Here is an 18,769-nt window from a genome sequence, read left to right as displayed (position 1 = left end):
ACTGAACAAACAGTCATAGCTGTCTTAGTACAAATGACAGAAGGACTCCAAGCCCTGAACATCTTGCAAATTGTGACTGCCAGAACAAACTTCCAGGACTTACAGTTTTCCAAGACTACTTACTTCTAGGCTGAAAGCCAGCGCACAAAAAGAGCACACAAAGATCTCAGACTCCTTGCCCTTAAGCTGACAATCTAGATGCCTTTAATTCTGTGGTTGAAATCAGTGTTCTCCAGTTCCAAGATAACAAGCCCTTAGGCTCAAATGACCCTGACTGCTGGCTGGCCTGGAAGATCGAGAGTGCTTGTGTCTCAAGTCAGGGGAGGCGAGAAACTAGTCAAAGGTGTGATGGAAACCTGCCTGTATTCAGAAATACAAGACTTCAGCCAAAGCAGCCTGCCACCAGTGCTCCCAGTTCTTAAGCCACAGGAGGTGCATTGGGGTTTGACTGTGAGCAAGAGGTGTAGCTGATAACTATTCCCTTTGCCCTTATCCCCACTAGTTATCCAGCAAACTGTAGGAAGTAGCCCTTGAGTGTTTATACCGGTTATGTTATGTGATGCTTTCTGCGTAGAACAAAATTTCAAAGAAGCCTGTAGCTGAGCTAGAGGGGAAAGGCTACAAGGGAATTCAGAAAGAACCTCACTCCTGCAATGCCACCAGGGAATATACCTAAAGTTTGTATTTTGAAATTGTAGATATTTAGTCTAATGCCGTGAAGTTAAGAAATATAGTACAAAGACACAATGTTTGAGGTTGTTAAATAGCTAGCAGTAACAAGAAAAAGTTTTTTTTAAACATACCATATACCATTAAAATGAGTGGCTTTCTAAATTTCTTTTGAGAAAAGTGGATTGAAAGCCAAAAATTTCAAAGTGACTTATGCAGTGCTCCAGAACGCAGGAAAGCTACAAGCAGTCTGTTGGCTTACAGCACATATCACTTCGGGTGCTCTAATTGTGTGCACTGGCAAAGGTTTCTGGTAACACAAGCCCGCTTTTACAGAAGGATTTTTAATGGATTTAATATTTAGTTTGTCTCTAGTTCCTTGATAATGTTGCTTACAGTACCTGGTCTGCCAGCTTTTTCAAGTTATTTAATCCTCTAAAGAGGAAAAGAAAGTTTCTAGTAAGAAGTTAAAGTTCTCCATGAGGAAAAATATTTCTCCTATCTCACAAAGAACATGCACTTGATGCACTCAGCTCATATGGTTGCATTAAGCTAGAAAATAATTTCTAATGTAGCTTGCAGCTTGTACTAGCAAAAGAGAACTTGACCAGAAAAGCTTGTTTAAGTACTCCTCCCCATCCATCCTCCCTCACCCCCCATAAAATACGCTGTATCATTAATCATTGTCATTCTGCTGCCAATAAAACTACACTGGGGCTTTGTCACTGACGTAACTGCTGGCAGTCTAACCTCACCATGCAAATCACCAACACAAGTACCTGGGAAAAAAACCCTGTAAATTAGACCTTTCCTTGGTAAGCATGTTAAGGAAGTCTTCATCTGGGAGTACTACAGTACTCATTTATAACTGGCTACCTCCAACAGCTGCTTTGGGCCAGCACGGTCCCAGGTCCACAAGCAGATGGGCAGCTCTAACAGCTTGCTCTCGCCCAAAGAGAAAAGGTTTCCCTTAACTCCCCGCATGCCAGCTCTGGTACTCCAACATAATTTCCCCTCTGCTTAGAGTCTGTCAGCCAATTCACCTTCCTAACCAGGCAAAAACAACAACAAAAACAACATCCTGCAGAACAGCTGGATCAGCTAAGAGCAGGATGAGCACCCAAGTCACCCAGCCAGCGTAACGCAAAGAAATGGAGCTGGGATTGAAAAAAACCCACCAAACTGTTAAGAGTTCTTTCCATTTTGGGGAGCTGCCACCCCTCTAATTTTAAATGACATCCAGGAGAAGGATTAGCTCATACTTAGACATGAGCACAGTTGATTTGCAAAACCTTGTCTCAACCCTAGAGCGATGAGCTCTGCCCCAGCTGGTTCTGAGTTAACCAAAGGCTCCAGCGAGTACTTCAAATCCACTCCTGCTCCCACCATATTCTGCTCTAGGTAACCGGACAGCAAGCTCCGGAAAAAAAGAAGAGTGATTTCATATCCATCTGTCCAAAAATACCACACACTACAGAATTTTAAGCCGGTAGTATTTATAAAATATTTTCCAGATGAAATCTAATACCACACACATATTACAGAAACTACAATAACGTTATCTTAAGTTTTTCAGTTAATAAAGACTTTTCCTTTGGCTACTACATCCAAGTGGAAGCATTTAACATTGACACTAACTAGGACGGGTAATTAAAGGGCCTGTAATGGAATATGCCAGACTGCAAAGCCACACATGGGCAAAAATGCAAACCAGGAAACTGCAATCTCCAAGATGGCAAACTATATGTAAGACAGGCTTTCTGAGACATTTGGCAAGGGCAAAAATCGACATTTTTCAAAATAGTATAGTTCATAATTGCATTTATCAGGTAGTTAGTAAAACAGGGACAAAGACACAATCAATGCCTGTTTTATCTATGTATCTATCTATCTTCTCAGTGATAAAAGCGCAGAAGTGTCTGATGATAAGAGGGAAGACTGCATGAAGGGAGACTCTAAACTCAGGTCCTGAATGTTGGAGATTCATGGTGAGACCTCAATAAAGCCACATGAGTGACATCTCTGTCTCCCTCATCTTCCCTCCCTGTGCAGGAGAGCACACACCTTAGACATGTTCGAGATTCCTGAAAGACTATACATTTAAAATTAAACCAGGGTAATCACCTTATGCATTTTAAAATCCCTGAGGGCATCATGTACATGTTGTCAGGTCTGTCAGAAGGGCAAGGTAAATTTCAAACCTACTTTAATCACTGTTGTGACAGAGCAATAGTGTTGTTGTCATACAACTGGAAAAAATAGAAACCATCTGTACACAGTCCTGGGCAACCCACGTGGCCCTGCTTGAGCAGGTTGGACTGTATGACCTCCAGAGGTCCCTTCCAATCTCAGAGCACTTAGATATCAAGAGAATGACCCTTATCAAATAGAACCGTGTTTTATTGATGAGCCGGCTTTAGTAACTTTTCAGGACCTGTAAGCAGAATCTACATGCATAAGTAAGTGCTAGTGGCCTTTCTTGTTTCATACAACACAGCTCAGAAACCCTTGGGGGGGGGGGGGGGGGGGGGGGCGGGGCACGAATAAATAAAAAAAAAGACAACTGGCCAACAGCGAGCAAAGATGTTCTGCCAACTTTTTTTTTGTCCTAACAGAACACCAGCAGAGTTTATTTTGCAACATCTTGGGAGGGCTGGAAAACAAGAAGGATAAAGAGTTAAAACCCAACAACCAACAAAACCTCAAACAACCCCTACCTACACTTTTGCTCTTCTTCAGCTTAAGATTTACAGGGGCACCACAGGCAATTAAAACATCAAATGGTAACAGCAGAAGTCAGTTCCGCACCACCTTCCACCCTCTCTCTCTCATACACACACACACACTTTCAAATTTGTCTTCAAGAAAATTTTTGAGAGCCCTCTTTCCACTGCCTCAGGGTACACAGCTACTTACAAGCCACGTATTTTGCCCCTCAACATGTCAGCTGAATAGAAGTCCTTACTAGCAAGACAAATGCAAGACAGAAAGGACATTGCATTAATTCCTCCCCGTCAACATTCAAATTGAACCTAACAGATACAGAGGGGAAATATATCCATAGAATAAAGCCAAATCTGCAACTCATTAACAGCATCTGAGCAAAGAGCAGTTGTTTCTTCCTCCTATCACCCTCAGAAACACATTTAAGTGGACACCACAATTCGTTGCAACATGATTCCCCAGTTATTTACTTCATCTTTAACCAAAACTGATTTTATGCTTTTAAGCAGCATTGAAGTATTTATATATAAATAGTTTTTACATACACACGCTTTGATAAATTTGCAGGCTCTTTTCAACTATATATAGGTTTAGTCCACCTTTATATGATCCAAATAATTTCACTTTCAACAGCAGTGAATGTTATTTTAGGCATTCGTATGTGCATATGCACATACAGTATATCTATCAAGTGTGAATAATCCTACATATATACCAGCATAAGAATAAGGTTTCTCCAAGAGTCTCATGCCCTGGTTTCAACACACCATGCCAGATAGAATGCAGCTATTATTGTTGATGCCTTAAATGCTTGAAATCAGAAGTCTGAAATGAATGGTAAGAAAAATATCCTCAGTAAATCAGTCTTTCATGTGAACACAAGAATGAGGTGCTAATTCCCAATATCGAACCAAGTGAGAAAGAAAAGCAAGCAAAAGTATGATCAACTATGGTCACTGTGTGCCCCAGGCATTCCAAACAGAAAAGACTTTCTGAATTAATAAAAAACATTTTGACTTGCTATGTAAGTGTCAGGTGTTAGCTCTGTGTGCACACATGCTTTTTTGTTTTCATCTACCTAGACAAGATTTTAAACAGGCACATCAGACCTGCAGCCTCTATAAAAGAAACTAGAAAGCTGTAAATCCTGAGATCCAACTTCTACTCACGCACAAAATCTGTATTAAGGGGATACATCTTCAGCTTCCGCTCTAATGATAATTCCAAGTACTGCAAGAAGGCCCCTTGGTTGAAGCTGGAAGGCAGACGTGATTCTTACACCCATGCTGGGGACAGACACAAGGAGAAAGTGAAGATGCTCGCAATTCTGTCTATAACCATTTCAGCATTGCAAAAAAAAAATTTAATGGGTACCTTATTTCCAAGTTACCCAAAACTGGATTGATAGTCCACAGATCACTTTGATGTGGATTGGCATTTTAACGATTTTAATGACAAAAACTTCCAAGTTAAACACTTCTGAATATCATTAAGTGCCATAATTCAGACTGTCTATGCTGACTTAGCCTCATCTGCTGCCATGGTGGGAAAAACTTTCCCTTTATAAGCACAGAAATATGAAATAATGCTTCAGAAATCACTGGTGAACCACATTAATTATTTGCTTACACGCCAAGTCAACATAATAGTTGCCTTTGGATGATACTGCTTTGAACAGTGCCTAAATACAATGACTTACATAAAGACATGTTTAAAAATAATTTGTTTTCCTCCTTGTATTTCAGACTTCGCCTGTGCGTGCTAAAAGCATGGGGGAAGAACAAAATGGGAAAGCCTGGTGACATCTATTCTAATATCACTCTCCCAAGTGGACACTCAATATTGAAATAAAAGTGACATACAGTACAGAACAATTACAGAGCTACATTAGAATGAGTAGTGCAAGTGTCCAGAATAGCTGTACTGGTCAGGTTCCCTGCATTGGCAAGTGTAGAGGAAAGAAAAGAGCTTCAACTCTTGATCTAAACTAAGATTTTGCCCAGCCTCCCAATACACAGCACTCAGAAGAAGAGTGCAACTGAGTAAAGGAATCCGTACTTGCAGAAAACCCATAGCAATCTAATGATAGCTCAACCCAGCAGCTGTGTCACACACAGTGCCGCTGTCACGAGCAGCACTGTGGTCACACAGCTGCCCAACACTTCTACCAGAGCAACCCCAATGCCACAGTACCCAAGACACATCCATCCTCCCTCCCCAAAATAAAAATGGAGCCCTCTACACAACTCAGAGTGCAGCCTTACATGCACTTAATACCTGACCTCACACACTCTAATTAGTTGTGTGCTCAATCTTTGCTCCTACTCAACTGTGAAGTACTTTGAGACCCAACAAATGCAGGCATGAAACTGAAACAGGGAGAGATCCTGAATGAACTAGATTCATTCTGGAAAATGTTTTACATACCTCAAAGTTAGCCTGTTTATTTTATGAAATGTACGGCTTCCCTATCCTGTTAAAAAACAAAGACGCCCCCCCACTCAAATACACACAAAACAGAAAAGCTTCTGCAATACAAATCGCCATTTGTCCAAGGAGGATGAGGAAGAGGAGAAGGATCTTTGTGGCAGCCAAGAGTGTCCTTCTCCTCAGCCCTGAATCCACATTCTGCAAAGCCCTTCACAAAAGACCCAACCTACATTTTTTCTGGTTATTCTGAATCTTGAAGAATAGTGACATTCTAATGGAAATAGTTACACAACAGCCTGAAGGGACACAACTCTAGCAATCAAAAAGTATCAATTTAAAATAACTTATTTCCCATTGCAAGCAAAATAACACTGTTCTAACATAAAAATCCACTATGCTGTTCTACAGTTACACCATCGTAGCCCAAGCAAAATAGCTGGAGAAGTGCAAGATGCCTGCAGAGATGAGCCTTTAAGTCACCAGTATTTTGAGACACACTTGCCAATTTGGTGTTTATGTTTTAAACTCAATTTTGCTGTTCAATAGACTTCAAAGGTAAACTTCTAGGAACTGCATAACACCTTTATTAAGACTTGTATGCATTCAACTTTTTGAGGCACTGCTATACCCCGAAGAAAGGCCAATGGAAGAACATTAGTCTGTAGGTACTAGAGAGAAACACATGAAGTTTTTATGGGCAGAACAGACCTTTCCCCACTCTGAGGGGGCAACTGGGTAAGTTTGATATCAAAATCTAAACAAGAAATCTAAAAAATATAAATTAGTAGAATCACTTAGTTAACCACAAATCGATGTGTAAAACCCCACTTTACGGCTCTGCCTTCAATAAGGTAGTTTTGACACTTCAGTTATCCATCTGCACTAACACAGCAGAAGAGAGCTCCATATCCACATTTTGCAAGAGGCTGCACCCAAAAGCGAGTTTTAATTCTTTTACCTGCCACTCAGAAAGCACCTTAGCTGAAGCACACCCCGCTGAGATGCAACTGAACCTGGAGACGAGTGGGTCCCTCACAACTAGTGACTCTTTATTTTCTCTGCTTGCTTCTTTTGTAACCCTCAAAAATATTTTTTTAGTTACATTTGTGACTAAAAATAAAAGACATTTCTCTCTTGGCTGGAAGAAGCTCAGGAGACGCAGTTCACAGCAATTCGGGTATGAAGAGTTGGTTTAACCACTAATGCACACAAAACCCTCAAATCACTAAGCAGCACACTGACTAGTAGAAAAAAAGGAGTTTTAGCAGAATTTTCCCCAAACACTTCATAGTGATTTTACCAGGAGAAGCAGCAACACTTCAGATGTTCAGTATATAATAAATGTTTTACTATCTGTGGTATGCCACTTTCTAAGCTATTTAGAGCAGAAACATGAATCTGAAGCCACAGTTGCCTTCACTAAGAAAAGTAAAGTGACCTATGCCAACCCATATTCAAAATTACAGTCTCTGTTCTTAAAATAAGTTTGGTCAGATAGTTCAAGATATGACTAAGATGCTCTGTCTTATACAAGAACTCGGATCTGCAGGAACATTTCAACAGGCAATTAGAAACTTTAGTTGGATAAAAATACTGGGGGTGCGGGGGAAGGCTTGTTTGTCCCTTTGATATCTGACCTGCACAGACTGCAGGTAAAGTCTAGCTGATTTTGAGGCTTGAGAAAGGATACATAAAATTCAGAGATATTCACTGACAATCACTTTCCCCACACACACACCTCCAAGCTGCACATGCCTTCATCTATTTCAGTTGCTAATGACTGCAAGAAAGAGGTGAAGAGTCAACCTAAACTGGTTCTTCACAGGGAAACAAGCTTTAATTTCAACTACTCTTTGCATAACTTACATAATAAATATGGTGCTCTCTTTATTTGATTCTTAAACCACCCATATTTGAAGCACAATGGGACAAGTCACAGACGGTTGCTTTGCTGCCCTCATAATATGGTTTAATTATGATGACTGAACTAACGGGCTCACATCATAGACTTTTACAGGTTGACCCTGTGTCATCCTGATGTATCATTTTGCACCACTTCAGTGCTGTAAATCAATTTAAGATCTCCAGCAGGTTGAAAAGGCTGGTAATGATGCTTTCTCTGCAGTCTCTGGGGACTCCACATTATACACAACTTACATTATTTATAAAGCTGAGATGATGCCTCCATTAGGCTTGTAAGACTACTCAAATGAGCTTTTATTTTACACACACAACTTGAGCTTCACATAGCATAACACTGGCTATATGTAATATGCAGTATATTCATGCTTCAATTAAAAAAAAAAAAAGTCACAAACCCTTCATTTTTAAATCTTTATACCAAGCAAAGAAACCCATAATTTAATCTTAACAATTTCACAATATTCAGAAACACAAGTAGTACTTTGATTAACCTTTGTATTGCTTTTCTCCACATTCAACTCTTTGTGTTCTGACTACAGACAAAAAGCAAACACTAAACTCATCAGCTTTCAAACACTTGATTTGATAGTTAATATTTATACAGAAACAGAAAGATCTCCATGTGTTTATCCAGCCACTTCTCTCAAATGTATTGGATCACCACATCTTCAAGGGTACACAAAAAGGCAAATTGAACAGGACAGAGTAGGAAAATTGTATTTAATTACATACCCAATGGTTGATAGGGTCAAAACCAAAGCAAGGACAAATCCCTGCCCTCAGGGTAACCTGATCATGCCTTGAATACCTCTCTGGTAACTGTGGACATCTTCTGCATCGCCCAAAATCAAGGGAAATTTCTCTCAAAAACCTACTTACAATCTGAAGTAAGTTGAAAGATTTCATCCCCGAGACCAGAGAATGAACTTCAAAAAGGGCTAGATAGCTTTCATTTTCATTATGAAGCTCTTCCAGTCACAGTAAAGAAGCCAGCACTCAAAATTTGCACTAAAATCCAATGAGAACCTCTAAAAATCTTCACAGCACTGATCTTCGGTGGGAAAATAAAACGAGTATTAATCAGTTGCAACAAACATACTCATCTCCCATAATTCAGCAAGGTAATTGCTGACAAGTAAAAGAAAAAATAAGTCAGCGTTAACACCTCAGGTTCCCTCACATGATTTGCTCCTATTGTTTGACAGGACAAGGTGCAGACAGTCAGCCACATGAAGACTGGCGGAATTACAGACACGCCTGCAGAGGAAAGTGGTCTCTGTGGGCAGGGCCAGCTTCAGTGTTTCGTGTTATTCTTGAGAGCTGCTTAAAAACACATATAACTACTGGGGGAAAACGATTAAACGAAGTTTTATCTTTTTGACTTCTCTATGTGCAAAAGAGACTTGAACTAACAGCTATAATGTATTTAAAAAACAGCTTTTCTTCTAAGCATGTTAGTTTTAAAACGCTGTATCTTTAAACACTGACATGTTTCATGCAATGATCGTTCCCATTTGCTTGTAACTGAAACTCACATTCACTTTCACTCCTCCCCACCTGGATCTAACACCTCTTCTTCCCCAAATAAGACTGTTACCTTTTATTTTATTTTTTTTTTACATTAAGTGAGCACCATTTTTCTCTAAAATACACCAAAATAATGATTATTTTCAGAATAAGCTCTAATAATTTATATACTATGACAGCAAACTATAAGGTCGGACCACATATCTTCTTCAGATTGATCTACTAACAAAAGAGCAAGCACAGCAACCCTTCGTCAATCAGAACTCCCACTGACTTCAGTTTATAAAAAAAAAAAAAAAAAAAAAAAGCCGGGATTCGGCCCAGAACCTTTCAAACGCATGACTGAATATTTCCAAACCAGTACATTTTCATAAGATCTATATTCAGGATAAGATTTGGCTGTAGAGCCCAAGTATATGAAGAAACTACATTGAGGAAGGGAAAACCTCATGCATCCAAACCTTCTAATAGGGAGGAGGAAAAAAAAAAAAGTGAACTTTCCTTGACCTCTAAGCAGAGATTTGTCATTAATTAAAAAAAAAAAAAAGGAGGAGAGGGGGGCTGCGGAAAGAAAGGAAGGGGGAAAGAAAACAAAAACAAAAAAAGAAACATTACACGGACAGGGACACGGATCGGCCGAGGTAGGAGGCGAAAAGCTTTTCCCCCGCAAAAACAAAGGAGGGTACTTGCCCCGTCTGGCCGGGGCTCCGCCGCGTCCCCGGCGGGGCGCACAATGGGGTCGGGCCGGGCGGCGGCCCCCGCACGGCGTTGGCCGAGGAGCGGGGCGGCTTCTCGGCGGGGAACAGCTCTCCCTCCCGCCGGGCCCGACGCGGTACCTACCCACAAACTTCCAGCCGGGAGCCGCCGGCGGGGAAGCGGCCCCGGGTCTCGCCGGAGCTGCCGGAGGGACGCCATCATGCCGGGAAGGAGAAGAGAGGAGCCGAGCGGATCCGCGCTCCCTTCGCGGCGCGAAGAAGCCGCTCCCCTCGGCCCGCCGCGGGGCCCCCGCACCCTGCCCCGGGGCCGGGGACCACCCGAAGGAGCTGGGGTGGAAGGAGCGGGGCGACGCAGGCACAGCCGCCCGGCTGGGGCAGCGGGGAGAGGCGAAGGGACGCGAAGTTGTTACCGGCTGCCGGGCGGTGAAGGGCGGGTGGGGAAGAGGGTGGGGGGAGCAGGGGGCTGAGCCAGGCGGGGACTCCGCGCTCGCGTTGCCTCCGCGCCGGGATTGATCTGGTCTCGCTGGCGTCAGGCAGTCGGAGCCGCCCCGCCGCCGCTCGCCCCGCTGCCAGCGCTGCGCACCGACACACACACACACACATACACACACACACACACACACACACACACACATATACACGCACCGGCCCGGCAAGGGATCCTCTCCAAATTCCCGGCCCGGCCCCGCTAGGAGCGCTGCGCTGGCAAGCAGCCGCCCCGCCGGGCCCGGCAGTGGAGCAGCCCCAGGCGCTTGGATGGTTTTATTCTCGCGTCCCGGTGTCCTAGCCCCAAAGGGCCCAGCATCGGCCACGTTTGGTGGGCAGCCCTCGGTTTAAAAGGCGCTTATTTAGCTGCTGGAGCACAGCTGAGATGTTCCGGCAGCCAGGGCTTTCAGGAAAGCTCCAAATACTGTGAGACATGCAATTAAAGTTAATTCTTGTAACACACTGATTGAATTGGATTTCATCCTGCCTCTTGCTTACCGGTGATTCATTGCCTGACTTAGTCTATTCTTAATATTGAAGTAATTACTATCATACCTTCCAATAACAGACCACTCTCTGTCCCCAGGTACTGGACGTGTGGCCCTCATCCTGGCCATAGGTGCTGTTGCAGTTACTCCTAATTTATGCAAGTAAACCCATTAAAGTGCATGAGGTTTCACATGCAGTCAGATAATTGTACTAGTAATGAAGACTCACCCCTGCGGCCCTCTTGAAATGAATTTGAACTCCATTTGAATCTGCAAGTATCTGCTCAGAAGTGGATCTAGCTGAAGGTTTGCAGCCCACTTGAAGTCTCTCTACCTACTACATCTACAGGAACCTGGACAGTACTCAGAAGAGCGTAGCAGAAGTAGTATTGAACTGAAACTGATTCTTGCTAACAAGTACTTTGGCTTTTACCCTGTCATGATTCGTGGAAGGAGATATGAAGTAACAAGTGTAAGACGTTTCTACGTGGCCAAGCATTATATACCTATACTGGCATAATTATATCACTATACTTACACCAGTAAATTTACACCCGTCTGTGAAGTTCTAGTTGCAGTATTCACCTCATTTTAAAATACCCGGCAAAACTGAGGCCCAGAGAACTTAAGGCCCCGCAAATTATAATAACAATTTCAGCAGATGAACAGTAGCCCTGGACTTACCCACCTGCCCACTGGGGTGTGTCATGAGTCTGAAGACACCAAACTGGAATGGCTTGCCCAAGGTCACAGGAGGAGCATGATGTCAGTGGTAAAAAACACTCAGTTTGATGGCTGTGAGTTTATCAGCACTTCTGTCTGACTTCATAATGTAAAATTAATCTATCTATTTGTCACACAAATACCACATAAATTGCAAGTAGGTAAATTGTAGTACATTGTTTAGTAGCACGCTACAACAGAGGGGTTCTTAGGGACATGGTTTAGTACTAGAGCTAGGTTATGGTTGGACTCGATGATCCTGAGGGTCTCTTCCAACTGAAATGATTTTAATTCTAACTGAAGTGTAGTGAGGAATTCCTACACAGACTGACATCTTAATATTGATGGGGGAAGCTTGGAATAAAGTTAGTATTTTGCTACATAAGTTTTGTACCTTAAATGATTCAAGATAAGTGATTATCAACTTCTATTTCATGGTTGTACTGTGCACAATTGCGATTAGCAAGTAAACTTCTTTTATATGCAACCACACACAGATACAGTGCTGCCCTGGGCTGCAGATATAACTAGCAAAAGTTTATTGCAAGGCAAACTGAAATGTCTTTACATTTTGTCAATGTAATGAAGATATTTGTAAGCAAGGTACAGTAGAAACACGTGACTGCTACTGGTTTTGTACTACAGTACTGCTTAAATCAAGGCCAAATGTCCTGGTGAATGCAGCAGTAGGATCTGCCCACCAAGCTTGGTAGTCTCGGTGACTAAGTCTCACCTGGAGAAATACATGGAAAAGGCCTTACACGTGTCTTAGGTCCCCTCTGCTCCGTTCTGCAGGCTGACTTGGCAGGACTAGGGGAGGTGGCAATCTCCATCCACTGTATTCTCGTTCCTCGAATATCTATTCAGTGCATGATTCATGCTAAACAGATATGACAAGAAGATAGTTAGGGAAGCACTGCAGTTTGTCAGGTGTCTTGTTAGAACTATGTTTGTACTGCTTTTGTTGTTGTTAGGGTTGACTGGTAGGTTTTCTTTGGCATGAGAGAATTAAATTATTTTCCACTTACACTGAGGCTTGGTGAGGATCACATTAATATGCTCCTTTACCTAAAAAGGGCTATAAAACAGCCTAGTATGGCCTTTTGCTGCTGTTTAATAACCAGAATGGTTGTTCTGGAGAGAGCTGGTTAGAACTGGCTTCAGACGGATCAGTTGTGTGAGAAGTCCAGAGGGCAAACAGAAGCAGTGTGCCATGGTCCAGTCTGCCACAGGGCTTCCCTGGCCAGGCTGTTTTGGTACCCAGCCAAAACTTCAAGTCTGCCACCCACTTTAGGATGCCCAACTCATAGCTAACTGTCCAAACCCATTACTCTGTATTTGAGTAGTATCAGCAGTATCTTACTTGTACATTCACCACTTCTAACTCCATCAGCTACTTTTAATGTACCCTAATTAAACATCATTAACATCTGCTTAGCTTTTCTGAATAATAATGAGGAAACCAAAAAAAGGAGAGCAGAGGGCCATGTACACCTGGATGTCTAGCTTGATGCTACTCCTTCAACAGCATTCTTCTGCATTGGGCTGAGTAACTCTGCTACCTCAAGCAGGAACAGAGAACTTTTTTTCTCTTTTGACTCTGCAACTACATGATCTTTCAGTCTGGTGCAAGGAAAACAGGCAGTGAGGCTGGGGCAATGGGGAAAAAGAAGAGCCATCCCTTCTCTAAACAGCCTGATTTTCATCATATTAGGTGTATGATCCAATGATACCATCAGTCATAGGGCCTATAAACCTGAATTGTAATGGAGTTGGGGCACTTACGTGAATAAACTTCTAATAACATTCTAAAAGTAAGCTTTAATCTCATAGACGTTTTGAACATCTCACCAAGCACCTGCCTAATCACCTTTAAAATCTGTGTCTCAGAAACAGCTTATCAGAAGGCAGAGTGCTCAGATATATGAATTGTGCTGCATATTTTATACTATTATATTATATAAGAAATATTTAAGAAAGACTACTACTACTACTATTAGCTTTCAATCTTCCTCTAAAACCGGAGTTTATATGCAGATTATGATTTAGTACTTGATGCTAACCTCAGCCAAGCTTCATCTGGCTTAGTCAAGAGGTTCCAGGGATAGACAGTGCCTTCTGGAGACAGTTTCACTCCAAACTCAGTAACTTTGCTTCACCTTTATGTATACCAGGTTTCTGCCAGAAAGTAGAGTTTCATGGATAATTAAACTGTATCAAACACAACTTATTATTTACATTAAAATCACTGGAGTCATTTTCTTTTTAGCTATTTACAGTGTTACCCTAGCGTGGGAAAAGACAAACAGTATTTTCAGAAAGAAGAGGCAGTTCTGCCAAGAAGAATAATGGCTTTCTAAGGATACTCAATTTCATTATTTCCTTCTTTCTTGGGCTGGCTGGTAAAATTTATCAACCCGTATCCTTCATGGCTTGTTTGCTTTTTCTTTGAATAGGTGAGGTATTAAACAAGCCTCCCACCTCAGCATTATTAAAATAGGATACACAGACTGTTTAGCAACTACATGAGTCTGTTTGGGAAAGATGCCTCAGGCAGAAGACAGCATGTGGGAGAAGGTAAGGAGTATTTTTAGGAGGTCATCATAACTGTGCAGAGCTGCATATGGTTTTCCAAACCCATCTGGATATGAGGACCTGTCTAGCCACAGCAACACAGAGTTCATGGCAGATTTCCACTGTTGAGAAAGGCACTTGGGTTTGAGCTGGTTTGAATACTTCAGTCCCGCATCACAGCAGCAGTGCTCCCCGCAGCTGAATGAGCTGAGCACAGATGCCCATCACCAGCACTTTGAGGGGGATGCAGAATTATCGGTGTGGTGGTACCCTGAGCTGCTTAAGGAGGTCGGCGCTTAGGGGAGCTGTTCTGGTGCAATCCTCCCAAAAGTGATTTTTGCATCCCCCAGTGGAAGCCAAAGTAAGCTGTTTTATGCAAAAGTTGATCTATACTCATACTTGAGTGCCAAGATTCAATTTTCTCTCACTGAAGAGAAGCTTTGAGCTGGCAATCTGTAGGTTACACACAAACAAAGAGGAAACAAGTTGTGAAAGCCTTTGAAGACAGAAGTTGTGACATGAGGGCTCTCTATACTCCTGCTTTGGTGTGCCCAGCCATTTTCTAGAATGAACCCTTCATCAGTTTGTCTCTATAGAGTTGAATGTCCTCTTGAGACCTGCCTTAGTTTCCTGACTCACTCTCATCTGCAAAAGAACAAAAAAACTATTTCACTCTTAGAAATTCTTCCTAAACTGGCCCACCAGGATTAAGTGGGATTTATACAGAATAAATGTGGAACTGATAAATTTGCAAGATTATTACATTCATCTCTCTCTGTTACATTAAATAAGGCTTCTGCCTTAAATCTATCTTCAGATGCTGGAAAGGTCTTTGATCAGATTGAGTAGCTGTTCATCTTTTCTACTCTTGAGATGATGGGATTCAGACCAAAATTCATTACTTTCCTAAGATGAATGCACCCAGCTAATGCTGCCAAGATCCTTATTAAAAGTTATTAATCCAACAGGTTTGGGCTGAAACAAAGTACTAAGCAGGGCACTCCCTTATCTCCTTTATTGGTTGTTTTCTCTATAGACTCTGATGTACGGACTTTGCTCTACCAATATTACATTGCTGGTAAAGAGGGAAGGTTGCACGTTGTTGTGACGGCTAATCACATGCACAGTATTCCTGCCCACTGCACTGCACCAGTATTGTACTTTCTAGAGAAAGAAATTCTTGCTTTGAATCTTGCCTGCGTCCATGAAGAAGCTTTTGAAGGTAGTTTCACTTTCTCCTGGCTATCACCTCAGTAAGCAATGATGGAGTCCATGTAACCAAACATTATTGGTTCTTTTAAAATTAAATTTCTCTTCAGTCACTCAGCTTAAAAAGATTTACATAACTGGAATAACCTACCTCTGTTACTGGTTTCTTGGAAGACACTGCTAAGATTAATCTTATCTGCCATTTTAATTACTGTTTTCAAATTCTTGCAGTCCTTGTCCCAGTTACATCTTGTTGCAAAAACCACCAGAGAGTAATATATTAAAAATTATTCAGACAGGTGGTAGATAGAAAATTAAAGCTAATAACCCTATGAGAAAAGAAATCAAAAGTGGTTTGGCAATCCTCAGCTCATACTACTTGGTCACGTGGTTACACCGGCTATTCAACCAGTCATTCATGACTGGTGCTGTGTTAGTGGCTGTGTGTCACGGCTTGTGATGCAGGGCTAGGGACTGCTACAGTCATAGAACAGTTTGGGTTGGAATGGACCTTGAAAGGTCATCTAGTCCAACCCCCTGCCATGAGCAGGGACATCTTCAATTAGATCAGGTTGCTCAGAGCCCCATCCAGCCTGGCCTGGAATGTTTCCAGGGATGGGGCATCTACCACCTCTCTGGGCAACCTGGTCCAGTATTTTACCACCCTCTTGTAAAAATTTCTTCCACATGTCTAGCCTGAATCTCTCCTCCTTTAGTTTAAAGCCATTATCCCTTGTTCTGTCGCAACAGGCCCTGCTAAAAAGTCTGTCTCCATCTTTCCTACAGGCCCCTTTTAAGCACTGCGAGGCTGTGATAAAGTCTCCCCAGAGTCTCCTCTTCTCCAGGCTGAACAACCCCAACTCTCTCAGCCTTTCCTTGTGCAGCTGCACTGGGCTAAAGAGGCCATGGGATAGGACTAGATCACAGTGATGGATGCAGGCTGGGCAAACTATGGTAATTGTCTGGATACAGGGCTCTATCACCTTCTGAATACCCAAAGAGCATACAACTATATTACAGCATTGAAAGACCAACAAAATCACATGCATTGCATCTGAATGCATCCCTTTACTTCCACATTTTGTTGATATTTTGTGATGACATATTGAGACCATTTTTTTTTATAATGATTAAAAAAGTAAAAGAAAAAGGCACCCTGTCTTATATTTGTTTTCCATATAGTGTTAGTTATCTTGAGTAATTTAGAAACCTTCTTTCAATTTTTCTAAACTGGTGCAAGTCACATTGCCCAAGTTCAGTGTCACTCTTGGCTGCATAAGTCAGCTGTAAAACAGTCCCATCCATCCTCCTCATCCCTAATCCCATGTCACCCACCCCCTTTGTGCTGCCACAGTTGTTGGTGCAGCTGCGAACTGAACAGGCCTGCAGAACTGATCTGGCTGGGAACAAGAAATGTTTCAGGGACCAAGCTTATTTCTAATTTGGATCAGTTCCCTGGTCTGTTTTGTTGTGTGGCTGGTCAAAATCCTCGTGCTGGTCCTGTGCAGGGGCAGGACTGAGGTGACAGGGTGAAATTTATCTTTTTGACAGTGTTGTTGGCTTCAGCCAGTTTAAAATGTTTATGGAACTGTGGTAGACTTAGCGAGCTTTTCTTTTTAGCCAAGGAAAAATACTTGCATTTTAAGCACAACTGCAAACATGGTTTTAAAAGAACTAAATGCAGGAGTTGGGCTCACTGGTGAATAACAAGCAGCCAGGAGCAGGCGTGATAGGACTGAGGAATTCAGCGTGGCCATTGTGTCTTAGAAAAGGCAGCTGTTGGTTACTGCATTCTATGATAAAAAGCAAAAAAACTGTTGTCTTTCTGCTGTTCATGAACCAACAGACGCCAAAGAATCACAAGAATCCTGCCAAAAAATTAATAATTGACTCTTCAAACAGCAGAATTGTGCTGGTTGACTTAAAGAAGCTGATACTGAGGCACCGGGTATGCCTGCGTTCCCATAGTTTGTTATTTCCTGCATTCTCCAATTCCAGAGTTTTCCTTTACTCTTTGCTTAAGGTGTGGAAGAAACTGAGCTCTAAAGAGTAAGTAAATCAGTATTTAATTAGTCATCCCAAGGCAATGGGTTCTTAGTGATTTCTCAGTAACAGATAGCCCTGACAATAAATGTGCATGTATTGTATTAGTTTCCATTTGCAGTTTCAGGAGGAAATTACCTTGTAGGTTTCAAACATCCTGGCAGCCACACAAAGTGTTGAAAAGGGTTGCCCACAAGACAAGAAGAGCATTTAGACCAAATTTAAATGCTTCTGTTTTCTTGCTTGACCAAAATAAGCCAAATTTTTGACAAACGGGTTTGAGCAACTTTAAAAGCAAGCCCCTCTACACTTCATATACTTGCACAAATCACATCTGTAAATCCTCATTATAAGCAAAATTTTTTTTAAAAATTAAACACTCAAAAGTTGCGACTGATCAAAATTAGTGTTTCCTAAAGACACCTGTCTTGTGCAGCAAACAGAACAAACAGTGGTCAAAGAATGGACTGTGATTTTGTTTTCTCTCCAGGTTCGTGCTGCAGCTAGCCATTATGAAACTGTGTTTTCAATATTTAGTTGCAAAACTTCTATTTCACAGGCTGGCTTACAGCTCAGCTCGTGTCTTGACACAAAATTCATCTTTCCCTCTCCTGCCAAATTCATCTCTGTTCCTGAGTGGACGGGAGCGCTAGAGCCTCTTTCTCTTTCTCAGAAGAAAAAAAAAAAAGGTTTTTAATATTTTCAGCCCTGGCACGTAATTATTCTTTATCCTGTTTTCAGAAACATTTGAACTCTTATGCTGTCATTTTCTACACATATTCTGCCTGAAGCACACACCGAGGACAATTAATTTTTGATGAAGTTCTAAATATATAAAATCAATAGAGTCTCAATGTAGGAAGTACTAGGCAACCTGAACTACAAGTGATGATCTCAGCCCACTGATAATGTAGTCTAAAGGACTAAAGCATGCTATACATATCCAGAGATTCTGCTGGTGTCAGAGGTGTCAGAGAGAAGGGAAAGGATTACAAGGCTTACCAACACTTAGGAGAACAGTCTTGTAAATACCACAGCCAATGGCTCTTTAAAATGGGGGAGAAAAACAAAACAAAACAAAATAAAAACCAGAAAAAAAACAATGCAAAATTGAGGCTTCCATTTGCCTCTTCAGACAATTATGTATAAAGTAGTTTTCAGTGTAAAGCATTTTATCTGGATGTCTAAAAGTATCATCTTTACAGATAAAGATCAGATGTTCACCATGGATATCCCCACAGAAGGTGCCCAGAAAAC

General features: G+C 41.8%; 1 protein-coding gene across 1 annotated transcript in view; it reads right to left on the bottom strand.

Annotated features, from left to right (window-relative positions):
- The window catches only part of SMAD1 (SMAD family member 1), a 47,532-nt gene extending 37,004 nt beyond the window's left edge, over positions 1-10,528 (bottom strand). The window contains exon 1 of the mRNA XM_082050368.1: positions 10,114-10,528. The gene's annotated coding sequence lies outside the window, so the exon portion shown is untranslated. The remainder of the gene's footprint in view (positions 1-10,113) is intronic.
- Between the last annotated feature and the right edge of the window lie 8,241 nt (positions 10,529-18,769).

This window comes from Streptopelia decaocto, assembly GCF_964273445.1.
Source record: "Streptopelia decaocto genome assembly, chromosome: 4".
NCBI classification, from domain to species: Eukaryota; Metazoa; Chordata; class Aves; order Columbiformes; family Columbidae; genus Streptopelia; species Streptopelia decaocto.
The sequence above is the reverse complement of the archived record's forward strand: the minus strand, read 5'-3'. Positions and strand labels throughout refer to the sequence as shown.